The following is a 14,551-nucleotide window of genomic DNA, read 5'->3' on the forward strand; positions in this document are numbered from 1 at the left end:
TGTCTTGTCTAAGAGGCCTCACCTACCACAACCATAAGGCAGATGCTGGCCAGTGACGGAACAAAATGTACTTCGATATGAGATTGACTCTATCATATGATTTATATTCCAGGACTTCCTTGTGAGTTGGTGTTAGCTAGTCTATAGCTGAGATTACACTCTAGTTTATCTTTTTCCCCACCTTATTCTAATTTCCTCCTTCCCTTTCTATAGAGAGCAATTTCCCCCTCAATAAACCATTTGATTTACCAAGGTTCCATCTCAAGTTCTACTTCAAGAGAACCCTATCTAAAACCAACATCAGTTTTGCAGAATTGGTTCTGTAAGAAAAAATTCATCACTACTGTTTCACAACTTACATTGTATTTTTAAGAAGCATAGTATTTAAACAAGAAATAGCACACTTTCTAACCTAAGTCTGATTAAAATATTAGGTTGATCTGCTCTTTCTGTAATCATATTATATGGCCAGTATAACATGAGCATTTAAACTTATAGCTAAGATAGTCTCACTACAAAACTAGATACTCTAACACAGCATCTCTGATCCTTGAAGGCAGGTCCTCTCACCCAGCTCCACCATGGGAAGATTAAAGACCAAATCCCTCTCACTCTACCTATAAAATAAGCAATCCACCAAGTAGCTTCACCTACCCACCATAGAACCTCAAAAGGGAATTTTAATATGCCTAAAACAAAATTGAAAACTTAGACTGTGGAGGACACTACTTTGATGTTACAGAGTAAGCAAACCTTATCTAATCTACTTTTAAATCTTAACCTAGTGTTTTAAAACTATCAGAAGCTTCTTCCTATATCAACCAATATCTATAAGAATAAATTTCTTATATGGCAATTTTATTACAGGCTTAAAAGATGGGTAACAGACTCTGTTTCTCATTTTAAATAATTTAAATGTCTTCACATTTCCTTATGGGCCCTAACTTCCTGAGAAACCACTATATATCAGGCTATTTACTGACTTTTAGAGTATCTCATCAACACATCTACTCTCTCTTCTAATTCAAAAGCTCAAACACACATAATATTGTTCATCAATGTTCACAAGAGTAGAGATCAACCTTGAAAAATAAAATCACTATAATGATAACTCTTTCAGCATTACTGTTATTGTTCTTATGGCTAGTCTTGTAGTCACATTGCATTTTGGTCTTCTTTTTTCTCTCCTTTTCATCTCTCTACTTTCTCCATTGAACCTGAGCTTTTTTTGTTTGTTATCTAACAAGTTTCCTTAATTATCATCAAAGTCACATCTACTACTCCAAAAGCATTAACAGTGACTCTCAGTTAAATATTCAGATTGAAGTAAGTACAGTAATTCTTTTTCCTCCTTCAACATGACCTTTGAGAATAATTGCCAAGTGACCCCATTGAGTGTTCACTTAGACCAGGGTATCAGAGTCACATATCAAAATCATTTATGGATCTTTATAAAGACTGGGACACCATTCTGTGGGTTCTGAAGTGAAACCTGGATATTTTACCTGAGAAGCTTCACAGGTAATAATATGAATTAGAATCACTGGTGTTTATCAAGTATCAAGCACTGTGCTAATGCTTCCTTATGATTCTGATTATCACCTCTACTTAAGATCTACTTCCTTCACCAACCATAAGCCTTAAAGTACCTTTGCAATAAAGATCATTAGCTTGAAATCCATGATCAATCTTAGGAGCCCATCAATCTCTTTCTGTTACAGATAAGTGTGTGTGTGTGTGTGTGTGTGTGAGAGAGAGAGAGAGAGAGAGAGAGAGAGAGAGAGAGAGAGAGAGAGAACTTTCCTGGGAAGAGAAGCCATCATAATTTTCATTGTTTCCTCAAAAAGGTCTCTGGCACAAAAATAACTAAAGAAGGACAACATGAATTAAAATTTTCCTAGCATTATATATACACCCAACAATATTCACCCCCATTTACTCATATATTCACCAAATACTTGAGCACCTTCTACAGACCAAAAACACTTTCAAAGTTTAAGAATATCAGTGAATAAAACCAAGCCCTTGCTCACATATGACAGAAGAATAAACAATATATATATAATTATAAAGCATGTGAAAAATTCTTTGACTCAGAGCATAACTTCTTAAATTGCAAGTAAAAATTGTATAATCAACTCAATGACAGTTGAGACTCAAACCCAAAGCTAAATTCCAGATCTACACTATTTCCATTTCTTACTGTTTTTAAATGCAACATATCTTACCTATTATCCATAACTGCTCACAACAAATAATCTAATAAATAAATGATATTTTCAGTTTCATAAAATGGTATATAAAATATTATGTTTGGTTACCCAAAAATATTTCCAAAATGGTCCAATTATTCATGTCAAACATCTCTAAATTCTATATGGGCAAATATGGAAACTAGAAGATATTGAAAGCTTTGTGTTATTGTCATACATTTCACTTTTACATATGTTGTAATCCTCAGAATACATTATTCTGTTTTGCTTTAAATAGTGAATTATCAGCCCTGGCTGGTGTAGCTCAGTGGATTGAGTGCAGGCTGCGAACCAAAGCATTGCAGGTTCGATCCCAGCCAGGGCATATGCCTGGGTTGCAGGCCACGGCCTCCAGCAACTCCACATTGATGTTTCTCTCTCTCTCTCTTTCTCCCTCCCTTCCCTCTCTAAAAATAAATAAATAAAATCTTTTTAAAAATAGTGAATTATCTTTTAAAGAGAACTAAATAATATTTTTAAATGTCTTTTATTTCTAATAACATTGTTACAATTTCTGGTGCTCTTTATTCCCTCATGTAGATTCAGATTTCCATCTGACATCATTTTCCTTCTGCCTGAGGAACTTCCTTTAAAATTGCTTTTAGTGCAGGTCTGGTGATTAATTCTTTCTTGCAGCTTTTGTATGTCTGAAAAATCTGTATTCCACCTTCATTTTTAAAACATATTTTGTTATTATGGAATTCTAATTTTATTGGTTTTTGTCTTAGTTTTTCTCTTGCTCTTGTTTGTCTTTGAGCAAACCAGCTTAAAGATGCTGGTGCCCAGGTTTCTGGCCTGCACTGATTCCTGAAGAAGTCTGCTTACACTCTTACCTTCAGTCCTTTTTTAGGAAATGCAATTTCGTTCCCTCTGGCTGCCTTCATGATTTTCTCTTTATCGCTGGTTTCAAAACATCTGTTTTGATATGCTGGCATAGTTTTCTTTGTGCACTTGTCTTTTTGGACTTATTAAGCTTCTTAGACCTGTGGGTATATAGTTTTCATAATTTTGAAATTTTTTCAGGCCTTATTTCTTCAAACATTTTTCATTTTGTGGGACTTCAAGTATATACACAGGGTTGGCAAAAGTAGGTTTACAGTTATGAGTATGTGAAACACAGAGTTTATTCTTGTGTTATTATTTATTAATTGTTGTACTATTTTCCATATACAACTGTAAACCTACTTTTGTACCCCCCACGCCATATATTGGCCAATTGATGTGTCCCACTGGCTCACTTGTGTTCTGTTTTGTTGGGGGTGGGTTTTAATCTTTTTTATCTCTGAATTTCATTTTGTATAGTTTATATTACTATGTATTTTGGTGTGCTAATCTTTACTTCCACAGTGTTTATACTGTTGTAAGTTCCTTCATCTCTAGAAGTTCAATTTAGCTCTCTTTGATATCTTAAATGTCTCTACCTAATATGCTCAATCTTAATTCTACCTTTTTGAACATATGAAATACAGTTATAATAACGGATATAATATCCATTTCTTCTGCTTTACAGGTTTGTATTTGATTTTAGGTGTTTTAGAAGGTGGGTGCATCAAGTTCTTATAACCCTATCTTGCTCAGGAGCAAAAGTCACTTTAATTTAACTATAATACAAAATTATTTTAAATAAAGTAATACAATTTATTTACAAGAGAAATTTTAAAGAGAGGTTCAGTATAGAAGGAGCAACTTTAGAATATAAAACAGGAGGAAAACATGAAAATTTAAGATGTCCGTTTGACAATATTCACTGCTTCAAATAATGTGTAAAAGCCATTAAATGATATCATCAATATCATTCATTTACTTCATGACCTGTGTAAGAGTTCTCAGGTGTTCACTTTACAACAGTTTGTTAAGACACACATTTATACTATACATACTTTTCTGTTATATTTTATACTTTTTTATATTTTAAAAAAGTCATGAATTCATACCTTCAAGGAAATTATAATAAAGTAAATCAATATACACAAATAAATAATATCACTGAAGTACAGCAGGTCCTCAAATATCTTTGTTTCATTCAATGCCATTTCATTACAACATTGAAGGGGGGATGGAATAAATTCCCAGCCAGGGACACTGTCTGTATGGAGTTTAGGTGTTCTCTTCACAGTTACATGGGTTTTCTCTGGGTACTCCAATTTCCTCCCACATCCCAAAGATGTGCACATGAGGTCAACGGACATGTCTCCACTTTACAGTCTGAGTGAGTGTGTTATGAGTGGCCCTGTGATGGAATGGTGTCCTGTCTGTCCAGGGTGGGTCCCATCTTGTACCCTGAGCTGCTGGGGAGGCTCTGGCCACACTTGACCCTGAACTGGAATAAGTGGGTTGGAAAATAGTTACCCTGTTTTTATTAATCTTTCTTAAATTTATATATAGCTCATATTTACTTCAATGTTTACTATTAGAAGTGTTTCAATGGAATTCTATGCAGCAGAAAGAAAGAAGGAGCTCCTACCCTTTGCCACAGCATGGATGGAACTGGAAAGCATTATGCTAAGCAAAATAAGCCAGGCAGTGAAGGACAAATACCATATGATCTCACCTTTAACAGGAACCTAAACAACAAAACAAAGAAACAAGCAAAATATAGTCAAAGACATTGAAATAGAGGACAGGATGACAGTGAACAGAGAAGAAGGAATTTCAGGGGAGAATGGGAAGGGTTTACAGGAACAAATATAAAGGACACATGGACAAAAACTAGAGGGGATGATAATGGGAGGGAAGTGGGGAGGGTGTGTGGGTGGGCTGGAATGGGAGCAAAAGGCAAAAAACTGAACTTGAACAATGATTAAATTTAAAAAGTGGTTTGCAGAAAAAAATATATATTAGAAGTGTTTTGGGTCTTTGTTTAGAAGCTGGTGATGTTTTTGTGACCAGAAATATGCCATAGAAACTGAACTCATATTTTTATGAATTAGCTTGTCACAGTTTCCAAGAACCTATCGACAAGAAATGAGAACTTACTGTAACTGTCAGATGCATGATCTTAACAAAGTGCTTCAAAGCAGGGGGAGAGTATTCCAGCAGAGTATAACAAAAAGTGGCTTGACAAAGGAAGTAGCCTATGAACTGAATCATTTGCAATAATAGTTAAGATTTATAGACTTCTCACTACCTACAAAATTATTTAGTATATGACACATTATTTAAAGGAAAGGTAGGATTTCAGTAAAGATGAGAAGAAAAGGCATTCTAGGGCAGGTAAAGGGTATGGATAAATGTTAGGGACCACTCTGTGTGGTTTCAGAGATTGTAGTCCTGCAAGAGCAAGCTCTGAAAGGGGCTAGTAAGTCTTCCTGGGAAACCAGGTCATAACGCAAGTGGCAGGCATGACTCAATTCTAACATGGAGAGTCCTGCAGAAATCAGATCTGAAACATACATTTTTGTCCTCTGAAGCCGGCTCTGCTCAGCAATAAACCCTGTTAGTATAACTCATATACTTGAGTGAAACTCCCTACTTCATGATACACACCTTTACAGCCATCTGGTACCTGCATGTCTAGCAGACTCCAACCTGAAAAGATTTCTGTGTTTCTTTCATTGTTATCTATAGATAGTGTTAGTTTTTTATTACTATAGCCTGTTGGACATTGATTGATAAGTTATGCATGTGTGCTGTATCCCCCCTGAACTTCCCAGCCCTAAAAAAAAAGCCACATTGGAGAAGGTCTCAAAGCATTCTCCACTAGAGGGATTTGTCACCCCTTTTTCCACCAGAGAAACAAGATTGCATCCTTGCAATCTTGGAAAATGGAAAATAAATGACTCTTTATTTCCATCTGAGGCAGCTCTGGGACGAGGGCCTAAGTTCCCCACAGATGAACATCCTGAAGTATGCTGGAAGCATGTTCAACAAGTAGAAAAATATACTATTTAGCTGAGAGTAGACATTCAGACTTGGGGATATCATGCAAGGGGCTTGAATGTCTAGATAGGGAGTACAAACTTGATCAGGTAGACAATAGAGAAATTCCTCCTCTTTGAGCCTCCCCTACTTTAGTTACCCAAGTCAAAAAGCTGTCTTTGAGTTCTCTTTGTCTCAACCCACTCATCTGCTCCAGCAATAAGTTCCACTTATTCTGCCTCCAAATTATTATACCCCCAAATTATCTTTCTCTCCTTTCCTACTGCTGGCACTCTAGGCCAACCAACCATGCTATCTCTAACTTTGGGACTTTACGGTCTTAGAAAAGCTGCCCAGGACAGATGGCATCTGCCCCTACCCAGTGTGCCCATGGTACTTCCATGGATTTTCTGAACTCCTGGCTAAATAAATCAGGAATTTCATCCACATGTGTAGTCTCTACCACCTATCAGCCTGTCTAATATAATCTAAACTTAAAATGCATTTGTTCATGGTGTTCTATATTCCTCTTTCAGAGAGCAGGCAAATTAAATACCAAAACTTAATGTGAAAAAGAAAAGATAATCAGCTAAAATTAGTATTGCAGCTAAAACTCTACAGAATTTCTGGTAGCAAATAGTCTGTCAACTGTAAAGTTCAAGTTTCCTTTTAAAAGTTTCTTGGGAAATATGATTTGGTGCAAATTCATATTTCCTCTAATAAGATTTTTATAGCCTCTGATCTGATACTCAAATCCCTTGCTAAATTTCTGAATAAAAGCTTCCCTCCCTTTGGATGTAGCCATTTCTCCTGAGTGCTTGTGATCTTACAACAGCCAGGGGAGCCTGCTCCACTCAGTTGTTGTCTGCTCTCCACTGCCAAGTGTGGCTATGATGCTTCTGGGGTCAAGTTCTTTGATTTAGTGCAATCACTATCCAAAGGAGCAGGTAAAATTTCATCCTGGTCCTTTAATCATCACCAACCACACTCTGCAGAAAGCAATGTTCATCCAAACTGAATTATCTGCAATGGGTTTTCTTAGGGAAAAGAATCACATGGTAATAAAATAATCCTTATTTCTGTTTGAAGTTGCCCATTGTTAGTCATATGCGCTGACCAAAATGAACTGAAGGTAAACTACAAGATAAGCCCAGAAGCTTGTCTTCTAGCCCCAAACCCATCTCATCTGAACCATCATCCTTTACCTGAAAATAAGACAGTAAAAACTATTAAAGAAGAAGAATGAGGAAGAAGGGGAGGAGGAGGAGATGATAATATGGACAAAGAGGTCAAAGAGGCTGAAAATAAAGAAAATGCCACTGTCATATTGATCAGGAGTCTCCCTTGTTCTTTGGGGAAAAAATCAGTAAAAGATATAGCAGACACTGCTCAGAAAATCTCACTTCCTTTCCATCAGTAACCCAAACACAAAAGACTGCCTGCTTAAGTAAGTTTCAAAGTGACTGTGCCAGGACATGAATATAAATCAACCAGCCTACTCCTTTAATTAAAATTCAACCAAACTGCTTAAGCATTCAGTGTGATACCTTGGATGGACAGATGCCCACAGTATGTTCCTTAGACCACATTGTAGTATAGTGGATATTGTTGATGCTTAACCACAGATCCCCTTGTTCTCCTTAAGTTTACTTGAAGTTAATACAGGGGTGTCAAACTCATTTTCACCGGGGGCCACATCAGCCTCGTGGTTGCCTTCAAAGGGCTGAAAATATTTCAATTCCTTAACAGTTAAGGAGTAGTTACATTTATACAGTCCTAAACTTATTTTGGACTATTTGGTTCAAACTAATAGTTCTTATTGAGAACTATTAAATGTTAATAGTTCTCAATAAGCTTACAGCTTCCCACCTCATGCACCTGTGTCTCCACCACTCTACATAAGATCTTTCCCCAAATGGCAACTGTTGAGTATCAAGCAGGCTTAACCAGGATATGCATGGGATAGACCTCAAATCTCCAGCCAGTGGGGGACAGAAGCTGGTGGGTAACCATCCCAGCCTCCCTGACCCCTGCTGGGACAGTTAAGTGTGTCCACACAGTTTCTCCAAGGTTCCCAGTGAGAATGAGTCATAGTTACACATAGCAATAACCATGTATTAGCTTCTTTCTTCTTCTTTCCTCACTTTTTCCACTTCATCACTGCCTAAGTGCAGATAATAAAATAATGGCATTGTGTGCAGAGAATTTCAAAACAATAGCAAAACTAACTTAAAGTCAGTCTGCTTTCTGTTAACACCATTGATAATTCTAAACAATGTCAGTGATACAACAGTCCTCCCTGTTGGGGCAAACCACTGTGATAGCCACCTCCCCACCTTGGTATGCCACTGCTGGAAGGGTTAGACATGTCCATTACAGCCTTGGTCTTTAGCGGATGGACTTTAGTTTAATCCAATCTCCATCACTTACTAGCCAAGTGACATGTAGCTTTGAGGAAATGACTTTACTTAAATGTATAATAATGACTTACCAAAATATCTGATATGGATGGGTTCGATAAGTAGTAGTTTCTAATAATATCATCTGACCTGTGTATTTACCACACATTTAATCTGCTGAATTTGATAGCAGTCATTAATGTGTACGTGAGTCACTTTTTCCATCCAGAAAGTAACTGTGGTTAAATTAAGATTAGTACAAACTATTCATATCCCTCAAAGTATTTCATTATGCTATTTCCTGAAATAAAACATTAAAATCACCAGGTATCTCAAAGTCATAACCTTTTCAACATTTATTCAACTCATCTCTAGTTCTCTATCCCTTCCTCTCATTTATTTTTTATTTTATTTTTTCCAATCCCATTGAATTCCCAAAAAGGCCTACCAAGTCCTATTTACAGTCCATGATGGCAGCTTCAGAGCAAAAGAGAAGTGGCTCTTGAGTTCCTCATAACACACTCTGGCTGCCACAGTACCTGGTTGGATTTTGAATTTCTCTGGCTCTTCAGATTTTAAATATCCTTTCATCTAGATCTAAATATCTCTGAATATGATAGAATCCTGCATTTTATATGCTTCATATCTGATAGGACCAAATAAACATATTTAATGATATTCAATTAAATTGTGATTGTTTCTCATGGGCTTCTCTGGCTTTGCCATCCCAGCTTTTCAGGTCATTCTATGGACAAGTACTTTACCAGTATCTGACTTAAAGCAGCCTAGAATACAGGATTGGAATATTCACTCTGGAGTCAAAATGGGGCTATGCCAGTCACTGCTTGTGTCACTTTGGGCAAGTCACTAATACCTTCCAGGGCTTAATTTCCTTACTATAATATAGAGGCAAAAAACAATAGTACCTCTCTTATGGAGGTGTTGCTGGGGTTAAATAAGTGCCTAAAACACTGCCTGATATATAACATGTGCTCAGTAATTTTAAGCTATTATTATTATTATTATTAATACATAGTTATATATAATATATAGTTATATATTATATTATATATTGTATACAACTATAGTATATAACTATACATAGTTATATGTATAGTTTGTGTATATATGCAAATATACATAGTTATATATATACATAGTTATATACATAGTTATATATAATTTGTTGTACTTGACAGCATCAAGTGTCCTGATCACTGGTGTCCTGTGCCAACTATCCTAGCCAACTGAATTGGGTGTATGACCTGCTGTGTCCATCTGGACTTGAACCCCATGTTTATGTGGATCCATCTAGATCCATTGCCCATTCATACAATTATAATTAACTGAATAATTACAATAGTTTTATGGCCTTATATTTTATAAAGTTCAAGATCATTTTATCTGATCCTCCTGTGAGACACAGACTCATATTATTGTTTCTAATGTGGACTAGGAGAGACTAGAAATAGTCAGAGAGGTAGTAACTATAAGAACAGAGACTAGAACCAAGGTTTATGGTGTGGATGTGTTGTATTGGCAAGCAGCAACCTCACCTGATTGATGTGATGTGTAGGCCTCTTAATGGATTAGGAAGTACCTTGATTATAAACACTGGAGCTTGCATCTCCAACTTAGGCATTTGAGTACTTCACAAAGTTGATTTCATAAAGGCCATGATTCTAAAGCAGACAGTAGATTCCTCAGTCTTTCTCAGAATTTCATGAGAGAATTGAGGCCTACAGAAGATAATTGTCATTATCTTCTTCTCAATTCTTTCAAAAATAGAACAAAGCTAGTACCATTCTAGATGTATAGACAAGTTAATTTGTTATATTCATTGAAGGCCTTAAAACATTAGGATTTAATTCCTTTGTACAATCTTGATTGAGAAGAGCTAAATGAGTATGAAGGAATTTACATTAGACCAGGGGTGTCAAACTCATTTTCACCGGAGGCCACATCAGCCTCGCAGTTGCCTTCAAAGGGCTGAATGTAATTTAGGACTGTATAAATGTAACTACTCTTTAACTAGGGGCAAGGAGCTTGGTGCTCCCACCAGGTAGAAACAAGGTGCGGGGCCAGAAAAAACAAGGTGGAGGGCCGGATTTGGCCCACGGGCCTTGTGTTTGCCACCTGTGCACCAGACCTACATTGTAAAATAAAAACTCCACCTGAAATAAGTATTTCCTCTTAAGTATTAAAATAAAATATTCGAGCTGAATAAAGGAGTCCTCTAAAGAGTGTCCAGTTACAATTACATATCCAGCAGTAACCCTCTATTTTAGGAGTCAATCTTAGTAAGGACAATGCCTTAAGGTTAATTCTATATGAATCAATGTGATAGGGGCTTAAGACTTGGGAAAATTTAGCTTAAGGTAAATAGTCATAAATCTAGCAAGTAATGTGTATGTTAAGTTTTTGTTTCAGTAACTGCAGATAGGGCCCATCCTGGTGCCTGAGAATAAGCAGCTGACCTCCTGGGGCATTGGCTGGAGATTACCTTGCCTGGAGATATCTGTACCAGGAAGAAGCAAGTAACTATCCTTCCCCCCTTGGAGGCAACTGTTGAATTTCAAAGGCTTTCACTGACACCTTGTTTGCCCTTCCCCAACCCCCTTATAAAAGATCTGGCCGGGAAAGAAAGAGTAAGATGGTTTGTTAGGGTATGAACCCGCCATCTTCTCAGATTGCCAGCCATCTGAATAAAGCGCCTATAAAAGATTCAATCACTGTCATTGCTTATTGGATTTGGTAGTGACAGGCAGCCCGAACACCAGTGTCTTTTCCGGTTACAAATGTGGCAAAAAAAAGTGTCTACCAATAAACTCATTCTGTAAGCCTGTTGAAGCCTGTTGAAGCCACATGTTTTATAATATGGAGACCAGGGAACAGAATGTGAACAGGTTAGTATGTACTACCCCTCCAGGTAGGAAAACACTCCAAAGAATGTTCTCCTGGAAGCAGGTCAGCCAGAGCAACTTAATCTATGAGCAAGAGTAACTTCAGGTATCAAGGCAGATGATAAACTTTGGAAGCAGGCTGAGTGAATCAGGCTAGAGAGTTTTTTTTTCTGCAAAGTACTTTTAGAGATTTGTGGAGGATGTTTCTAGAGGCTGGAAAATTGATCCCCATTAACTCCAGTAGAGAAATGATGACTTACAAGCCCAGTTTTGACAGTAGATGGTGAGCCAGGGCTATCTGACAGTTGAAACAAACCAGCTAGGCCTGTTCTGAACTTACAAACCACCTCCACACCAAGGAAACAAGTTGGCCTTTGCATTTGTAGAGCTCTTAGTTAAAATAACAAGTAAAAGGAAATACAACCTTCTATATTCAAAAACCAAAGTCAGGGGAATTTGTTTCTCATTTGTTTCCTTCCAGAAGCTCTTTTTTTATATTTTAAGCATGTTTACTTTGAGGACAAAGGAAAGAAGGAAATGCCCTCTAAGAGAAAAAAAAATGTGAATTTAGAACAGAAACATAAAGGCCTAGGGAAACAGAGCCCCAAAGAATCAGAATAGAATATTATTTGAATAAATTGACTTAATCAAGATTAATTCTGTTTAATAACAAGCAAAACTGTTATTAAACTAAATAAGCACTGTGCACTGTGAAAAACAGTATGGAATTTCTCAGAAAACTAAAAATGGAACTGCCTTTTGAGCCAGCAATGTCACTGCTGGAATTATACCCTAAGGGCTCTGAAATACCAATAGAAAAGAACCTATGCACCCCAATGTTCATAGCAGCACTATTTACAACAGCCAAGTGCTAGAAGCAACCTAAGTGCCCATCAGTAAATGAGTGGATCAAAAAATGGTTGCACCTTTACACAATGGGATTCTATGCAGCTGAAAGAAAGAAGGGGCTCCCTACCCTTAGCAACAGCTTGGATGGAACTGGAGAGCATTATGATAAGTGAAATAAGCCAGGCAGTGAAAGTCAAATACATATGATCTCACCTTTAACAGGAACCTAATCAACAAAACAAACAAGCAAGCAAAATATAACCAGAGTCATTGAAATTAAGAACAATATGATAGTAACCAGAGGGGAGGTGGGAGGGGATAATGGGGGGGAAAGGGGAAGGGTGGAAGGGTTTTCAGGAAAAACTATAAAGGACATATGGACAAAACCAATGTGGTGTAGAATCAGAGGAGGTAGGTGGGGATGGCTTGGGTGGGTGGTAGTGGTAGGAGGTAAATGCAGAAAACTGTACTTGAACAATAAAATAATTTTTTAAAAAAGGATAAGGAGAGAATCTTAAAACAGCCAGAGAAAAGGAAAGTTACCTACAAAAGAGTTCCCATAAAACTATCAGCTGCCCTGGCTGGTGTGTCTCAGTGGATTGAGCAATATAGCCTGTGAACCAAAGGTTCGATGGCTCAATACCCAGTCAGGCCACATGCCTGGTGTTGCAGGCCAGGCCCCCAGTAGGGGGCACACAAGGCACAACCACACATTGATATTTCTCTCTCTCTCTTTCTCCCTCCCTTCCGCTCTCCAAAATAAATAAATAAAATCTTTTTAAAATAAGACTATCAGCTGATTTCTCAAAAGAAAACTTGCAGGCAAGAAGGGGCTGGTAAAAAGTATCAACATCATGAAAGGCAAAGACCTACATCAAAGATTACTCTATCCAGTAAAACTATCATTTAGAATGAAAGGGCAGATAAAGTCTTCCCAGATAAGGTCAAGTTAAAGGAGTTCGTCATCACCAAGCCCTTATTATATGACATGTTAAAGGGATTTATCTAAGAAATAGAAGATCAAAAACTATGAACAGTAAAATGACAACAAACTCACAACTATCAACTACTGAACCTAAAAAACAAACTAAGCAAACAACTAGAACAGGAACAGAATCACAAAAATGGAGATCACAGGAGGGTTATCAGTGGGGAGGGGGAAGGGAGGAGGGGTGTGGGAGAATGGGAGGAAAAGATACAGGGAATAAGAGCATAACTGGTAGGCATAAAATGGACAGGGGAAGGGAGGTTAAGAATACTACAGGAAATGGAGAAGCCAAAGAACATATATGTATAACCCATGGACAAAACAAGGTTGGAAAGAATGCTGGAGAGTAGGTGGAGTGCAGGGCAGAGGGATATCAAAGGGAGAAAAAATTGGGACAACTGTAATAGCATAGTCAATAAAATATACTTTGAAAAAATTAAAATGTATTTGGAAGACATACATAAGTGTGGAATTTTACATTTAAACTCCACCTGATCCATTTATGAAATAACAATAACTTCATCTGTCAGATGCCAAAATAAGTGCATTGTGAATTCTCTCCCATAGCCCAACTCCTCTGTAGTCCCCTCTACAATCTGAGAGGAAAGTGCTAGTATTATCTCTTTTGACTGGATAATTGGTGCCTTTTCTACAAGTTCAAATTTTTTTTAATATTCATTGTGTACTTCCTGTGTGCCAGGCACTGTGCTAGGCTCAGGAACCGTACAGCTAGCATAAACTATGAAGAAACAACAACAGAGGGCTGTGGTAGAAATAATGAGGAAGGGAGCAACCTATTTAAGTGGATGATCAGCTGAGAACTGGCAAATGAAAAGGAACCAGCCATGGGAAGGGCAAGAGGGACAAACACAGAGCAGAGGATGCAGTATGCGCACGGGCCTGAGGCTAGACAGAACTTGGTGTGCTTGGCAGACTAAGAAGAAAACTGATTGGTGAAAAGGCAGTGAGCAAGTTAGAAGGGAGAATGAGAAAAGTTTGCAGAAATTAACAAGAGCCAAACCTTGTAGAAGGTTTCAGAACTTGTGACTGAATTCAAGTGCATACTAAGTGCAGTGGAAGCTCCTGAAGGGCTTTAAGCAAGGGAAATAAGACCTGATTTGCATTTTTTAAAATCACTCTAGTTGATCTTGGGAGAGTAAATCGTAGGGATTCAAGAGGCAAGGCAGAGAGAAAAGTGAAGAAATCACTGTCTGGGTAACAGAGACACTGTTGTCTTAAGCTACTGCATGGCGATGGAGGAGAAACAGAGTCAACATGCACAATCATGAGCCCTTTAACAAT

Source organism: Phyllostomus hastatus, unplaced genomic scaffold (assembly GCF_019186645.2).
Source record: "Phyllostomus hastatus isolate PE091 unplaced genomic scaffold, TTU_PhHast_1.1 phas_contig_62, whole genome shotgun sequence".
Classification (NCBI taxonomy): domain Eukaryota; kingdom Metazoa; phylum Chordata; class Mammalia; order Chiroptera; family Phyllostomidae; genus Phyllostomus; species Phyllostomus hastatus.